This window comes from Sphaeramia orbicularis, chromosome 19 (assembly GCF_902148855.1).
Source record: "Sphaeramia orbicularis chromosome 19, fSphaOr1.1, whole genome shotgun sequence".
Classification (NCBI taxonomy): domain Eukaryota; kingdom Metazoa; phylum Chordata; class Actinopteri; order Kurtiformes; family Apogonidae; genus Sphaeramia; species Sphaeramia orbicularis.
Window position 1 is genome coordinate 21,061,213 of NC_043975.1, and position 18,333 is coordinate 21,079,545.

Sequence of the window (18,333 nt, forward strand, 5' to 3'; positions counted from 1 at the left end):
AAGTTGATCGAAGTTAAAATTTTTAATGAATTTTTAAAATCTTTTTTCTTCTCTCATTTACTTATAATAGCCAAAGTTTCAAATATCTATAAAAACATCAACTTTTTTTTCAATATACTTCAAACTTGGCACATACATAAAGGCAGTTGATATGCTGACATCACCACACGCATTGAAATGATGACATCAGATGGATCGATGCCAAAATAATCTACAATACATGCAAGGGGCTGGGTTTGTTGTGCCTGGAACCACTAGTTATATAAATATTTTATTAATATGAAGTCTTCCTGAATAGCTGTAGTGAAATTGGTCTTTGAGAAAACTATTAATTTGACTTGTTTCACTCACATGATAAATAAGTCAAGGTCAAATTAACTATTAACTTGACAAGACTTAACTAAATAGGTGCATTTGTGCAGCTGAGAGTTTGTGTATAATAAAATAGGCAGATCCTCTCACTGTGAACATTTTTTCCATGGCTTAGGTTACTGAACTGGTGCTGGGGCAGAGCTTTGATCTGTTGGTGTTTTGGTCTCTGAGAGCAGAACCATCCGATCTCTGCTTCACTATTCCCACACAGGGACGTCCACACGCAGTCCAATCATATATTAGCTTATCAAGGAGGAGGGAATTTATGCAGCACATTTAACATTCATCTGAGCAGTGCATATATTAAAATGCATTTGTGTGGAGGGCTCTGTTAATGAAGCCCTCTGTGTTTGGTGGTACACCTGAATGAGTCCTTTAATGTTGTTTATTAATAGATTCTAGCTGAGTTTAAGATGATTTATGTTTTGTCCAATGTACAGTATGTCTGTAGTGTCAACTCTTTAATTTCTCACTTCAAATTATTTTGATTATCAGTTCCATATGTACTCAATAATGAAGTACAGCAGTGATGAAAAAAATCTTCTTAATGAGTTTGTATATAAAAATAACAAGTTTGCATCTTAAAAATAGTAGTTGCCGCATGAGTATATGCCCATCCCTCTAATGGGTTTACCTCAAAATGGGTTTAACTGAAAATCAGTGTTTTATTTTGGGACAAACTCAGATTACGTTGAGATACTAACTCATGTTATTATTACTAGCATAATTTTTTTTTATCATCAAGTCAGCAGAAATGGGCTTCCATATATATTATGACATGACAGAGTAAAATATATTTGGAATCCAGGCCTCATCAATACTAAAAATTTCTTTATTTTGCATATTTTTACCCTTGCAGCTGCAGATTCTTAAGATAGCTACTTTCTATTAAAAAAAAAAAAAAAAAAGAAAGAAAGAAAATCAAATACCTACAGATACAGATAAATATCACTACGGAGTATTTTATCTTGTTAATATCTGTGTTGGTTTTTGGTGCTAAGGTTTATCCATTTATCCCATCCAAATTTACAATACAAATATGCTTTTTCTGATTGTATTAAAGTGTATTTTTTGTTTTCAAGTTCCACTGTGTAGGACTTAGTGACCTCTAGCAATAAGGTTGCAGAAAGTGCACTTGAGATTTCATATGAATGTGAATCCAGAGATTTTAAAACCAACTCTTTCATTGTTTTTGACCATTTTAGCATCACACCTTTTAGCCAACCATTATAATTGATGCTAGTTTTGCATTTACCCATGTCTGGGTCTGCATTATTGATGCCTACATCATATTTTTTCCCCTTTTTTGACATGTTCTATTTTATTTCTGCAGCAGCCCTCAGTTCAGAAGTTGGATTAATTTGTTTTTCTTGGTTAAAAGGTCAAAGCCACCGCCACCTAAAAAGTGAAGTGTTTACTGCCATCTTATGTACAATCAAACAGGCAGCGCATGATGCTAAAAATACTATTTTGATTATTTAGTTTAAATAGATTATTAAAATACACTATTTTGTGATAACTAATAGAATGGTAAAATAAATATAAAATATTAACACAACACAGGCCTGCTGATCTGTCTTAGTGAAAAATATATTTCAGAGTTACTAGTGACTGTTCATTAATAGATAAAATAATGTCACAATGCAGCGTTCAATATGATGTGAATAAAATTATAAGAGATTTATGATACTTATGCTCCATTTCCATTGATCGTACCAACTTGTGTCAGACTTGTATTTTTTGGTATCTCCGCTGTGTAAGAGGTACTACCATGTACTTTCAGACACAATTTCTTTTATCACCTTCACTAAGGTTCCAAGCAAACTACAATTATACTAAACATGATGTAAAATTATGTTGACCACAGACTGGTTTCTGTGGCATTAGTTCTTATGTGTGTCATTGTGTCACAACATGGGACACACAGCCAAGCTAGCTGGAAATGTCCAAAAACATCAGAGCAAACTCTCAACTAGACTTTATCTTGATAAATCAACCACAGATTTGATTTTTGAATGCTTATATTCGCACATGAAATCTCATTCATTTGTAAAAAGTGTAATTTTCTTCCATTGCTGCCTTGCTCATAGCTGCAGTCATGCTGAAAACAATGTCACAATAGTTTACATTGCGTTGCTTGAGACAACCAGCCCTGGTGATAAAGTACTGGGCCTGGAGTGGAAATGCAACACAGTGGCACCAAAACGGAGTCAAATTGAGGTGACTTGAGGTGATATGATTGGTGAGGAGTATTTTCAAGTCTTACTGTATAAGGTAGGTTTAAATCAAATGACACACATAACTCAAATCACTTATCAAACGTCAAAAGATCTGTGGGGTTTCTGTTAGCATATCTGTTGTGTTATATTAGTCCTTCCTAAAATTTTATGGTCAAATTATGTTGTGTTATTATTATTTATACCGTCTTTGCCAAAGGCAGACAATGGAATTTTGGCAAGTCATTATATATCATCATTATACATTCAGTATGTACATATGGGATATTTATAATATAATCATGTGTAATAGCAACAATGGGGTATTTATAATATAATTAATGCGCAGACCTTGATAATTTTTTTGCTTGATGGCTTGCTTTGGTCCCCGTTTTTGTCTATTTGTGTACTACATGTTGTTGCTTGTTTTTCTTTTTGTATGTCTTACTTCAGTTATGGTATTATGTTATTTGTAAGCTGTTTTTCTTTTTTCTTTTTTTTTTACCTGCCAGTGGGACTTGAGATGGAAATTAGCTGCATGGCTATAATCTCTCGTATTTACATGTAAATTTTCATTAATACGAACTGTCCCATTTTAAAAATAAATAAATAAATCATTCATTCATTCATTCATTCATTCATTTATATAAATTGTTCTTCTAAATATTGTTGGCCCAGAATTTTACAATCTGTGCATAAGTGTTTAATATATCTGTTCTGTGACACCATAGACACATTTTCAGAGCATACTGTATAAACAATGACTCCTTATGAAAATACTGATGTTATATTCCGTTTCTCCAAACAGGTCCTGAAATCGTACACTTTACACATTTACACTCCACTGTCACACACTAAAAGAAAAAAGCTGCACACACTTCGTCAGCACAAGTACATGCTTATGCACATACACAATCACACACACAAACACAAACTGTCTGCAGACGCAAACACGTGTTGGCCACTGTGTGTGACCTTCTTGTCACATGATAAATGACCAAATCAGAGGCGTAATGAAACGCTGCACATCCGCCTGCTGCTGCTTCCTTATGTAAGTGTGTGTGTGCGTGTAGATGAGTATGTGTGTATATGTGAGCATCCAGGACCTTAATCAGAATCACAGGTAACCCAGTGTCTCGCTGAGCCTCCTCCGTTTGACAAGAGCAGATAATTACCAATGACCCCCACCCTGTAAAATCAACCAAGGAGAGAGAGCGAGCAGCAAGGAAAAGGAGCAGAGGGATGACCTTGAAACTCCAACTATATTTAGGTCACTTTTTATAGCCTACTTTCCACACCTCCATCATTTCCCCCTTTCTTACCCTTTAACCTTAACCTCAACCTCCTTAAATTCTTCCTCACATCCTGCATACCTCAGAAACCTCTATTGTTCTCTGCTGATTCAACTCCACACTCCACCATAAACCTGTCAGCGCAGAGCAAACCCTCCTGAGATTTAGCTGTACATGCTTGTGAAGTTCATGTATGAGCACAAATACAAAACCAGGTTAACATGTTCACAAAGAAATCTGATTCTACATAAGATCAATTACCTAAACCCCAAAACACATGCACTTCTAATCCAGTCATTAAAAGGAAAAAACGAGCTACCATGGGACATTTATGGAAGCTATGAATGAAAGTAAGATTGGAACCAAAATCACATTAATCTTACTATTTCTAGATACTTTTGTGTTGTCCCTAAATACACAGGAATTACACAGAATTTATGGTGGATATACAAATTCCAGGACTTTACTACTAGAGATTTGCATCCTGATTCTTAAAGATTTTTAAGTTTATTTAATAAACCTGTCTCTGTAAGGATAAGAGAAGATCATGGTATGGTTTTAATGAGCCATTTTTATTTGAGAAGTGCTTAAGATTAGAAAAAGATCATAATAAATAGAATAAATATTACATCTTTGCAAACCTTATTAATACAATATTATTGCCTGGTATATTTCCCTGACCTAATGTCTAAAACTAATCACAATCAGTGATAATAAACCTTTTCTGAGAGATTGGTTATTACAGCCTGATTGATTAAATGCAGAAACATTGTGAATGATGCAAACGTCATAACATTGATATACATTACAAGTACCTAGAGACACTGATGATGATTTTGAAACATATTTTGATGAAGAATTTCCATTATGTGTAACTCTGGAACAAAATTTTACTTCTAGCAGTGTTTTTTTTAGCTGATTAGATTGTTTTATATTTTGTGGATTTCTGGATCCTGTATATTATTATTTCAATTTTCAATTCAATTTTGTTGTTTAGTGAATTTATTATTCTTTTCACTGCTGATTTCTTTGTTTTTCTTGGTTATATTGTAAATGAGGTCTTTACTGGAACATAACCTGACATTAAATAAAGGTCGAGTGAATGATGGTTAATGTTTGCTGACATGCAACGCATCCTAGTTCAAGTAATGGTAGAGTGAGCTATAGAATAAAGGCTTTGGAGTGAGTGAAGCCATGAATCAGATAAATAAAACATTTTACTCTGGTTATGCCTCCATTTCCACATCATAGTGTCATAAGTTATAACACTATGGTACTATAACACATAAATTATTACTTAGAATTAGTCTACATATGTTTTCTTATTACACAACATACGTTTAAAATTATGGGTTTCTGTAGGAACCCGAAATGCCTAAATTTTATTGTAATGACTGCACCTCATTCATTACCTATTTTTTGTATAAATATGTCAAATTCCTTCATATCAAACTTTCTTTTTAGATTCAGCTTCGTGCCTGAGGCCAATGTCATGTTGAAACAGGAATCCATCTTTGTCAAACTCTTGTTGTCAAATATATTATAATATCAGACAATGATGCGTTGAATTTTAATGCAATGACTAGTTTTTCAGCCCTTTGAGCTCCGGCAATAATATTCACTGTATTGAAGGAGCAGGAATCTTATAGATCCTTCAGCTTTAACGGTACGTAAATATATATATATATATATATATATATATATATATATATATATATATATATATATATATATATATATATATAATTTTTTTTTTTTTATCACCTAGGACATAAAAGCATAAAATGCTTGCTTTCACAATGTCCAGATCAAGCAGATATCTTAAACCCATATAAGTAAAATCAAAACTAACAGGCATAGCTGTAGCATGGCCACATGGGTAAGAGAAAATATATTTTCCAATGTATGTGTGAACCAAACCTTTAAGACAGAAAACAGCAGAGAGGAAGTGAAGAAGGGTAGTCGGTCATGACCATGTCAGGATGTCAGGTGAATTTCACTGTAAAATCTCTGTCAGCTAGGCCTCAGGGGAAAGTTGCACAAGAATAACAAACCTACCGACCGCCCTCTGTGGCACACTCATACGCACACATACAAAACCCACAGTATGCATAGACATGCACATGTTTAGTGCACGTATGCACACCCACGTGCACAATCCTTCCGTCTCCTGAGAAACAATATTAATATGGGACTGGATCTAAAATGTCAGCCAGTTTCAAAGGAAGGTGCACAAAGACCCAATTTATTTATGGATCTGACAATTCTCATGTCTTTCTGCTCTAGAGCTATTTTTGCTTTCAAAGTGTGTATTTAGAAGGAGGAGGAGGAGGAGGAAGCAAGATGGAGATGAGGATGCAGACAGACAGAATGACCAAGTGCTGAGGAAGGTGTGTGGGCCAGTGGCCATGTTAGGAGGAAATATATCAGCTGGTTAAGCCCTAAGGAGCTGGTATTTTAACCCACACTTGGAGTAAAATGTCCCTCAGGATGTTGCTTCTTTCTGTCGCACGTGGCTGTGATCAAAGAGTTGCATTGGACGATAAAAATACCACAAATCTGGGCTAGTCACAAATCAGCATTCAGTCCTGATGGCTGCTCTCTTACATGAGCTAATGAAGTTTATTTACTCTCCTTCCAGTTGACTTCCATTGTCTTTCCATTCTCACTCTCTGCCTTCCTCTTTTAGTATTCACATCCACAGTTACTCGAACATTAGTCCAATCTCCAGAGCTGTTTACTCACTGAGTGATGATTGCCTGTTTAAACATCTGTCCGCACCAATGTACACAGCTCTTCATCAGCACATTCAGTTTGATGTCTGACATAAAGCCAGATCATGGTTTCTTACAGTTGTTGATAATCCAGAAATCAATTTTTCTTGAGCACAATACTTTGGAGATATAATGGCAAAATGCCTTCACAGATGCATTGTGTGTACAGGTGCATGTAGCACAAATTAATTTATTCTCTCTGCATAAAAATAGATCAAATATACTGCTGCTGTCAAACATGATTTTGATCTTTCCTTGACAAAACTGACATAGGTTTTAAACACATGTGTTACTTTCGTGTGTGCAATTAATTTCAGTCAAGTTTTTCTCATGTACGTTTTAGATGCTTCTGAAATATTCATACACTGTGAAACTGGAGTTGTTGTCGTATTTGATGTGTATAACCACAATAATTTTACAGGCATTTATTCTTATCTGTTGCAACCAGAGTCTTCTTTGTGCAATTCTCATGAACAGAGTAAGTCAACTGAAAACAACAAAAGATGTGTCAGTGAATATTACTTTTCACTGATACATTTTTGCAACTTGCTAAATACATTACAGTTTATTAGGGGTGAAAATGTAACCTGGCTGACATCCACCAAAACTTGTTTACTTTTGCAAATTAGTTCTACAATACATGTGTATAAGAAATGTCTGGGAAACAGAATTGATACAACCCCAAAAACTGTCAGCATTAAACTAATGTTACTGCCTGTCTGTTTTGTCATTATTATGTTTTACCGATAACACAGAATAATCTCAGATTTACACAGTGATGAATATACAAATAAGTGCTCTGAGTTTCACCTTAAATATTATGAGTCATGTCAAGAAAACAAATTTTTCTGCCAATATCTTATAATTTATAGATGTTAACTGACCCCATTTCTAAGCTAACTGCCTCAGTTGCCTAAATCCCTCAAGAAAATTTGAATCCTTTTTTCATGAAAATCCATGGGCTCATTCACAAGTTTTTTTTAGTGTCTGCTACTTTACAATTCACAAAACTAGGTATAATTATCAAATGACCAGATTCGCACACAATAGACTCCAACAAAGCTTCATGTAAGCACATAGGTTGACATGAATTGTCACAATTAAATATTTAATAATGAATTATTTAGTTGCAGATAGCTGACTTTGGTAGGAGAATGGAGCCATTTGTGACAGCTTTCTTTTACTGAAATAAGTAAATGTTGAGGAACAATTGGTGCAGTCTTTGTATTGAGCAGGTACAGACTTTCATCAAATATAACTATATGGTTGGTTACTTTTAACATAAAAGTTCCCAGCTTTATACATTGAGGTCAGTAAATGAACATGAATAAGTGTTTGGTTTCCAACATATTTCAATATTTAGTGACTGGTTGCAGTATAAACCCTACCCTCTTCATGTTATTTAATGAGACTTCAACCAAACTAAAGACTCTGGGTTACACCTGTTAAATTTTTGCCAAGAAGGATGGTGAATTGTCTTTTTTTTAGGTGCTTTTAGATTAGTCTCCCCATTTGGTATTGGTGGAGTAACAACCATTCTTCTTGTAGTCTTCAGTTGGCACCTGTAATGACCAATCCTGAATTCTGAAACACCATCTTCAAAGTGTGTCTCACAGGCAAAATGATGGCCCCTTCACACCATTTAGGCTACGTTCAGACAGCAGGTCTTAACGCACAATTCAGATTTTTTGGTGAAATCCGATTTTTCTGTGTGCTCACTCATATTACATATTAAATGCGACTTCTGTCAGTTTTCAGTATGAATATGGAGGCCTCTTGTCTCGGCGTGTCTTGACGAAGAATTGTGATGTTTGTTGCATTTCAATGACGTAAAGGTCAGATAAATGTGACCTGGCTGTTCAGACTGAAGTCACATTGCAAAATATCAGATGCGTATCAGATTTAGGACCACATATAAAAGTGGCCTGGGTTGGATTTGAGAAAAATCGGATTTATGCTGTTCAAACTGTCTTTAACAGATTGGATACGGGTCACATGTGGACAAAAAAATCAGCTTTGGACAACATTTACCTGTAATCTGAACATAGACTAAGATTTTAGCTTAATTTCTACTCAGCAGGAGAAAGCAGCATTCGACGTCCATCTTTTCACACAGTTTACGCTTGTCCATAGCTCCACCCACTTCTCCAATTAAGGTCATTTCTGACTCCAAAAGCCAACATAGTGTTGTCAAAATACAAAGTAGGGGCTACAAAATATTAGCCTAGTGGATATTTCCATTGCTTGTACACATTCTACAAAGTACACATAATTATCTTTTTTTTGCTCCAGTTTCCACCACCATTAAAATCAGGTATATTAATCCTCCTGTTGGTGCCCCTGACCATGGTATAACTTCAATGGTAGCTCACTGCTCCTAATGTGCTATATGCTAATGCTAATCACTAGTGTTGATACTGATGCAAGGTGCTGTGCATGTATGAAGAAGAGTTAACCTTTAGCTTTCAGCCTTTTTTAAAATCATGCTTAAAGACTGTCCATATGGGCATGCAACAGATTTAAATTATGGCTTTTTTTTTTGCAGTGAAGAGTTTGCTTACTTGATGAATAACACTTAAGAAGCTATAAATAAAAAGGTTAAGAATAGCAATGCAATAAGGTGGGGCTAATATTGTCTTGCATTTACACATTGTAGGATATTTATATCTGATCTCATCTTTCAGCAGGTGTTTTACACATGATGACAACATTCAGCAACGCAGACAGCACTGTGTCAAAGAACCTCGGGCCAGAAATCACTTAACTTACTTCAGGGTATTTTCAGGTTTGGTGAATCATTCCCATGGTTGTTATTGTGCCAGAAGGGTCATGTTACTTTTAAGGTTAAAATTGTTTTGAGGACTGCTGTGTAAAATGACACAACAGACATTTAGTTAATGAAAAAAAGTCTGTGATACAATTTGGTACACCTGCTGCATTAATTTATGAAGCATATGTAAATCACTCTGTATCATTTTAGACTATAAATTGACAAAGTTATATGTGACATTATAGAGGAGTACCATTAAGCCCAGTGGTTTATCATGAAAACCCACGTATCGCCTGTGAGTTAAGAAAAAATGTGAAAGAAATTAGAAAATTTCAAGAAACATAGTGTTGTGGGGAAAAAAACGTGTCAAACCAGAAGCCAATAAATTAAGGAAATGGCATGAAATATAAGAAGTTGGATTAGAAATGAGATTATGAAATGGAGTTCAAGTAAACCTTGTAAATGAAGAAATAAAACTCTTAAGCACAAAGAAGACATAAAAACACTGTGCCAAAAAATAGAACTGAACGAGTGTTCAGCCTCATGTTTTTACTACTTGACAAACAATGACAAAACAAATTTAATGTGTGTTATGTTTTCCAGTGTGTTTCAGTGGGATAAAAAGCTGTGTCATCTGCATAGCAATCCCACTCATTTTTATGCTTATGATCACAATTACAACTGATGTGCCCAGAAGGAAGAATACCAATCCAAAACACCGTGTCCAAAATACAGCCTTAGGGAAAACAGACAGAGCAGTTCTTATAAAAACTGAGAACCACTGTTACAGAAAAGCCTCCAGCACATGTCTGAGTCTCTGATGTCTCCCTGTTCTCAGACATTTGATTAGGATTGTAAGGTCAGCTGTGTCGAATCCAGAGCTATGGTGTAACAGCATTAAAATCAAGAATTTAGCAGCAAGAGAAAAGTCATTAAAAAGTTTAATAAGAGAATTTGAGAAGTGTCTAGAGCTGCTTGAACGAGACATTCTAAAGGTTTCATGTGTTAAATTTGCATGTGTCTGCTGTGCTGGAGTGTGTTTTGTGCTGAAGAACTGACATTCAGTTTTTAAGTTAGTGCTCCACAATGTTGCAGCTGTAGAGGAGCAGAAGAGAAACACGGAAGAACTAAGGCACTAACATTAACCCATAAAGACCCAAACATCCACCATCTACCAAAATCCTTTACTGATCTAAACTGTTTAATCTCTGCTGATCCACTAATCCATGTAAATAACTGGTGTAAATGTAGTTTGGCATCTTTTTATGGTCATCAGATATGACCCATTTGGACGTTCAGAGGCTCCGTAGTTACCGTGGAAACACTGTCATCTTCTAAAACATTGATTCCTCAGTAAAACCCATGGAGTTTCATAAAAGACAGTGGATGGAGATGCTCTGTTTATGCTCAGTAAATGATAGATTTTACTGAAAAAGTTAGTTTTTCTTCAGTTTCCTCTATCTTTGATATAATAATCCTCAACTTTAGTCTGAGTTTTTATGAACATCTACATCAGGGGTGTCAAACTCATTTTAGTTTAGGGGCCACATACAGGATGATATGATATAAAGTGGGCTGGACCAGTAAAATAATATAAATAATTTGATAAGAACTTTTGAGTGAAAAAAGTAAAATTCCGTAATGAAAATGTTTACATCTACAAACTGTACTAGAACATAACATGAACAAATATGAACAACCTGAAAATTCCTAACAAAAATAAGGGCAATGTTAACAATATTATGCCTTAGTTTATCATTTATACATCTGAATCACAACTCAGAGATCACAGTGGATCTACAAATACACAAAACATTTAATAACAGGGAGAGTATTATTAAAATTCCATATACTTCTCTTAAGACATTTCTGATATTCACATTTTTTATAAAACACTAGTCTATAAATGTAAATATTCATGTGTTCATGTGTAACATAACATTTTTTACCCTAAAACAAAGAGAAAAATTTAAAGTTTTCACAATTTATAGGTTATTATGATAGTATTTTACTGGTCTGATCATTTTTTTTAAATGACCTAAAATTATTTTAACATCCTTAATTGTTAAAGTCTTCAGTGTAATTTTTGCATTTCACAAATTCATCCCAGGGGCCAGACTGAACCCTTTGGCGGGCCGGATTTGGCCCCCGGGCTGCAAGTTTGACACCTGTGATCTACATGATTAGTAAATTAAATGTAGAAAAATACTTGATTTTTACTGTATAAAAAACACAAAATACAGAAGATAATATTACAATAAAAGGCGATAAACCACTTAAGGATGGTTAAATATAGAGGAAAATTAATTTGGGAACTGCCACAAATGTCACACTGGGTCCTTTTGGGTTAAAAATACCCTGAGTACTCTACTTCGGAAAATGGTGCAAGTTGTTATCATAGATATAAACAACCAAGACAGTTGTTAAGTTAGAACTGTACTTTGCTTCAATAAGACACACATTTCCTCCCACCTCCTTACATAACCTACTGAATCTTTAACATCTGTTGTGTTCTAATATTGTTAAATCTTGGCTAGATTCTAGAGTTATGAGGCTTATTTCAGTTTGATCATATTACAGAGATGGCATTTGAAGTCTGGATACTCATTTCCCTGTATATGTGATAAATACTAGCATCCTGGTTTATAACTGCTGCTGTTCGTCTAACATTACAGTTGGCTATAGAAAATGGTTTAGAGCAGATTTAGGTCTATTAAAACCTGTTCATCTACTGCCAGCAATGGGAGATGAGATCAACAGGTAAACATGTCCTCCAGCTGTTGTTCTGTCACTGTCACCACATAGGACAAGGATGTTGATGAACATCTGCAGCCATGACTAATGGCAGTGGGTCGACATGATGGAGTTCAGTGACTGGTTTTATTGTTCATCCACATAATATGTTTCACTGGTGTTTTCTACTGCAACCTGATTTGTTGGACTGCTCATGTTGCTAGACTGAAATCCTGTTGGTTGATTTACTACAGACTTGAAACCTTCAGCTTTCCAGTGCTTGTTCAGTCTAATCTGTTAAGTATATTTAATTTTTTCATTATACAGAGACAAATCTCAGTGTCTCTATTGCCCCAGGAGTGAGATGCTTTTGTTGCCTTTGCCATGTTTGTGTTTCTGTCAGTGTCTAACATTGCCAGCACAATAATCCTCAACTGTCAGAAACTGGAATAAGATGTAAACATAAATGGTATGTGGACTGAACTTATATAGTGCATTTTATACACCTTCATGGTGCCCAAAGCGCTTTACAAGGCCTCACATTCACCCATTCACATACACACACACTCATACACTAGTAGGCGGCTGCTGCCATGCAAGGTGCTGCCAGACCCAACTGGGAGCAATTTAGGGTTCAGTATCTTGCCCAAGGACACTTCGACATGTGAACGCTTTGGTCACTGGACGACCTGCTCTACCAACTGAGCCACTAGTATCACAGATACTATCACAATACTTTAACTTGAGTTCCTCAAAACCAGAATGAGGTCTTATCTACATAACTAAATGATACAAACACGCATGAAGACAGGAAATTCCAAAAACACCACAATATCCAGGATGGTGAGGTGGATCTAAAAACAGTAACTGTTGTCCAAGCTTGTGTCTTCATTCCAGCCCATCTGTCATTTAAATTAATATGGGAATTATTAATTTAATACCAGCCTCCAGACTTATGCATGAAGAGAAAGGTTTTAGCTAGTCTTATTGGTTAAACACCAACACATTTTGTAACATGGAAGTCTGCCAGCCAACCCTACTAAAGGGTTCCTACAGGTTTCTACAAGTTAAATTTAAGACTTATATTTATTTTATTTATTTATTGGTTCATTTAGTATGGCCCATGCACATTTATGAACATTGCTGTATAAAAATACACCCATGCAAATATGCCAGAATTAGTAAAATAACTACTTTTCATCTGCAGTCCCTAGACAGGTGACAAACAAGACATAAAACAGCCAACATTAACACATCACTCGTTTGCTATGAATTAAAAAATTAAAAAATACACATAATGATGATAGGCATCATCAAAACAAACAGACAAACAAACGAAAAACAAATAGACATAGGATTATCACAGGGGCATTAGCCTATATATTCACCTCTATACTTACATACAACTAAACAGAGAAAGTGAATGGGTGATAAAATGTATGTCAATTAAAAGTGAGTGTATTTCTGGTTTTGTAGGAGCCACTGTTTTAAGTGAGTTTTTAAAGTGTTTTATGTTGGACACTCTCTTTTTGGGAGAGGCAGGCTATTCCAAAGTTTACCTCTTACTATTGACAGTACATTTTGTCCAAAAGTGGTGCGTCTGAATGGTACCACACAATTCCCATTTACAGAGGCCTGTGTACTACCTCCGCTTTCAAGTCTTTGGAAGAAGCCATGCAGACCTTGTTAAGACTACTTAGCACAGAATTTAATGCATATTTCACAGCCATACTGGCAAAAATTCATGACTCCTAGAGTTTAGGAAAATGTATTCCTTTACTCCATCGCCTTGATTCCTATCATTCTGAGTCATTTCTCATCGGGGGCTGCAAAGTTATCAATTATTAGTTCCTAATTTCAGTATAAATTGTCGGGTCGGAATGGGTGGAACTGAGTCGACTAACGTTACTTTCTTGCTAGTTTGGACAGTTCCAGACACATTTATGGCAGTTTTTGGTGACATAACTTAAGTGCAGATTTGTAAATTCAAGACTCTTGAGACTTTTTAAGACTCTATGGGAACCCTGCTACTAGAAACATAATATTTATGATTGAAGGCCACTGTTTAACTAGCAGGTCCAGACCACAATTAATGCTAACATTAGATGGTGTGGCTAATTTATGCTAAAAGGCCCAGTAATCTGATGATGTACTGGTAAAGAAAGGTATATGATAATTTTGTTAGTGTATTGTTTTACTCACAACTACAGGGCAGCTGACATGAAAATTAAAGCTTATTCCAGAAAAAGAAGCTCGGCAAGTAAATGAGCTGTCCATCAAATACCAGAGCCTCATATTTGCTGTACACATATTAACACAAAAAATTTACAAAATGCACAACTGATACTACATTTCTTCAACTTCCAGTCATGTTTACAGCCCTTTGTACTTGACCAATTACACTCAGAAGCCATACTTTTATCGATTAAAAGTACTTAAAGCTTGCATTGAGTTGTTCCGAAATTTTGTTCAAAGAAATTGTCGCAATATCAGATAGATATTTGTGAAAATAATAAACACCTTAATGTTTTATTTCACCACGTAGCTGCAAGAGCAAAACACTTGAGCTTCATTTTTCCTGGCAGAAGCTGCACATACAGTGGATTAGTTGACTATGCCTAAGATCCCAGTACTCTATGAGGTAATAGCTGTACTGGTTCACAACAAATCCACGTTTAACAGTACATGTATAACATAAAATCCGTCTTGACAACAAACAAAATTGTAGAATTAATTATTTGCCAGTCAGCTAGCAAGCTTTGCTTAGGAAACATAATTTGGTTGCGAGCTGAATCAATCTGAGTTAATCTGTGGATCTGATCGGGCTGTTGGCCGGAGAACATATGTTATCCACTGGCTGGTTTACATACTGTCCAGCTGTTAACGGCAGAGCCTCTGAAACATCTGTCTGCTATTGTCTGTTTCCATTCATCAGAGGTGTCGCTGTATCTACTACACACTGATATAGATGCCTTAGTCACATGTCTCTCATCTCAAACACTCTATTTTAACACTCATCTGTATTTATAGCTCTGTGTTAAAAGGCCTGTCACCTGACCAAGCTGCTAGTGAGGAACAAGAAGAAAACAGCTTTTATTAGGAGTGATGGTAACCTGCGAATAGACAGCGCTCTTTAAAACTATGAAACGCCTGTCCAACAGTGTGAGTGAAAGAGGGGAGGAGAGCAAAGTGAAATTGTTTGTCTCTCCTTCACAAAATTACTGTCACAAGTAAGCCACACGGAGAGGAGGGGGAAAAAAGCGGGAGGCAATCAGACAGTTTTCTCTCTCTCTCTCTCTCTCTCTTGCGCTCAACATTACTCACTGCTTCCTCGTCTCAGCTCGCAGTCTCACACATTTATGGATGTCAACACGATTCCAGTCAGCATTATTTAAAAAAAAAAAAAAAAAAAAAAACAACGGGGTTTTTTCTGTGAAGGGAGAAATTATAAGGGATTGATCCCCCCTTCCCTCCTTATTTTCTCCTGCTTTTCAGCGTCCTTGCAGGCAGATGATTGCTTTCCCATCAGTCAGTCTGATCAGTGAATGAGGTGAGCAGTGTACAATAGTTTGAGACACAGTTGTATGGGGGTAGCATTTCGACGTTTATTGTTGTTTTTGCTTTGTCTCTGTGGTTTTACTGGTTTCTGGGTGTTTTCTTGTTTCTTGGAGGTGCAAATAAATAGTAATTTCACACAAGCAACTACATATTTTTCTGAATTGTCAAAAAATGCTTTTACTGGTAAAATATTGCTGTGGTTTTATGTTTCTTTACTATAGTACAGAGGGAAAATTTAGTTTTTTGTGTTGGCTTTGCTCCCTTTTATCCTGCCACTAAAACATGGACTGATCTTTCTTCACAATGCATGAATAATCAGTTAAATTCTATGCAAGTTTGGATTGTTTTATTGTAACTTGGGAAGCAAGTGAAAACATTTGTTCATTCCTCATGTATAAAAAACAGAATTAGGTCATTTTAGTATTCTGGGAGTGTTTTGACTGACATTCAGGGTTACTGTTGCTCAGCTCTGTGACTCTAATTTAATGGTCACACATCAGGAGGCGCAAAGGTTTGGTCCTTAAGTTTAGGCTCAGGATGGGTCTTGTGGACTGAGTTTTATGTTGTAGTTTAACTCTAAACAGACAAACCATGGAAAATAAAATGTTTAGATAATAAAGAGCCAACCCAGAACCAGAAAAAGATGTTGCCACTGTAATTTCTGCACAGATCACAGATAACGCCAAATATATTTGATATGAACATTTCTAAATAGCATCAATGCTCAGTAGTGTTTTAATCACTTGTGGGGGTTTTCAGAAATATGTTTATATGATAATTCTATACTTATGTTTAGCCACTGACCACCATAGATGATTTTAATATTAAAAAAGGGCAAAGAATTAATTTTAATTAAAAATTAATTTTTATTTAATTTCTTTAATACAATTTAAACCAAACAACCTTTTCCTAACCAAATGGCTTTTATTGCCTAAAACCTTAAAACATATTTGAGTCTTGATGTGAAAATCAAACTCTGAGAGCAAAATTCTGGGTCATTTAGATCTGCTGATGACAACTTTCTGTGTATTGAGTGAAGGGGAAAAAGTAGTGAATAACAGGTGTCAAAACTTTGAAAGAAAATCCCTGATTGTTGCCTAGAGGAATGTTTTTGATCAGCTTTATTCATCTGACATGTACTAAAAATGTGTGCCCCTTCAGTGACAAGTGTATATAGTATATAAACTTACATATCACGATAATGACCACAGTCATGACAGTATTTTATGTAGTTTGGCAGCTGAAGCATGTACTAATGTAAAATATTCTTCCATTAATAATATTTTACAGCTATGAAGGCTTTCATGCCTGCTGTGTTGGGCTTTGACTGACAGGTGCATGTGACAGCTCACCACCTCAGACTTGGTGAATTTCAAAAAAACATTTTTTTTTTTCATTAAGTTACACTAATAAGGATAGAAACAACTTCATTATGCAGATGTTTGATGAAGTTTAATGTTGAATATGTCAAAAAACTATTGTTTAGTATTTGATCACCTGTCATACCTTCTTCATTCTCAACTCCGCCCTTTTGACTATATATGGCCACTTCCCAGCTCATTAGTCAATGAAAGATATTGCAGCGGTTATGTCCACTTCTTACCTAAAACACAAAAAGTTTCAATGTCTTATTGTTTAAATTAATAAATTCATGCATATTTTGATGTTGAACATTTTATTCATTGAGAGTTTCATCATTATGAATAGTAAAACCCCTGGAATAAACATTTGGTTTCTTCAGCTTTTACTTGGAACCAAAAATACGTCTCTAAGCATGAACGATGATTGATTTATTGAGATAATTTCAGAATTTTTATCATGACAACATTTTTAGCCCTATTACCCAGCCCCATGACCTTACTTAGCATTTTATCCTAAAGTTTTTCAACTCAAGACCCAAAGCAGAAATTCTGTTTCCTCTGGTCCCAAATTTGCAAAAATAGGTCATGAAGTGTTATAGATCTTAATCAAAACATGGCTTTTTTCCTCTTTTACATCAATTTAATCTTTTTACATTATTTACATTGTTAGTGTCTACTTTTTGTACACCTGAGCCTTTACCGAGGTCAAAATGTATAAACTCTTCTTCTGTTTTAATAAGAAAAATAAACCTGCACATCATATCATTCCAATACGTGCAGTATCTTCCACTGCCAACTAATGACCCAATAAAAACAACTCAGTCACCCATTTTAGGCCCCGACCTTCAGTTTGGGAAACACAGCACTTACTGACTCAAAAATGTTCATATTCAGACATGGTGTTTGAGGGTCCTGAATGCAAACACAGTTCTTTGAATAAGATTCCTTGTGGACCTGTTGATAGCAATATAAACTAATTCAAGACCCAGAGAAAAACGGGGTGCAGAGGGAGAAATATCCTGTGATGATTCAGGGAAAAGAAGACAGGATTCGTGACAGGATGATGCCAGAAGAGAAGGTGAATAATACCGAGCAAACGGGAGCAAAGTGGGCAGGGAGAGGAGGAGGAAGAGGAGGGGATGCTGAAGAGAGAGAGAGAGAGAGAGAGAGAGAGAGAGAGAGAGAGAGAGAGAGAGAGAGAGAGAGAGTAGGGGAGGCATGCTAAATCCTCACACCATTATTATCAGGACTCACATG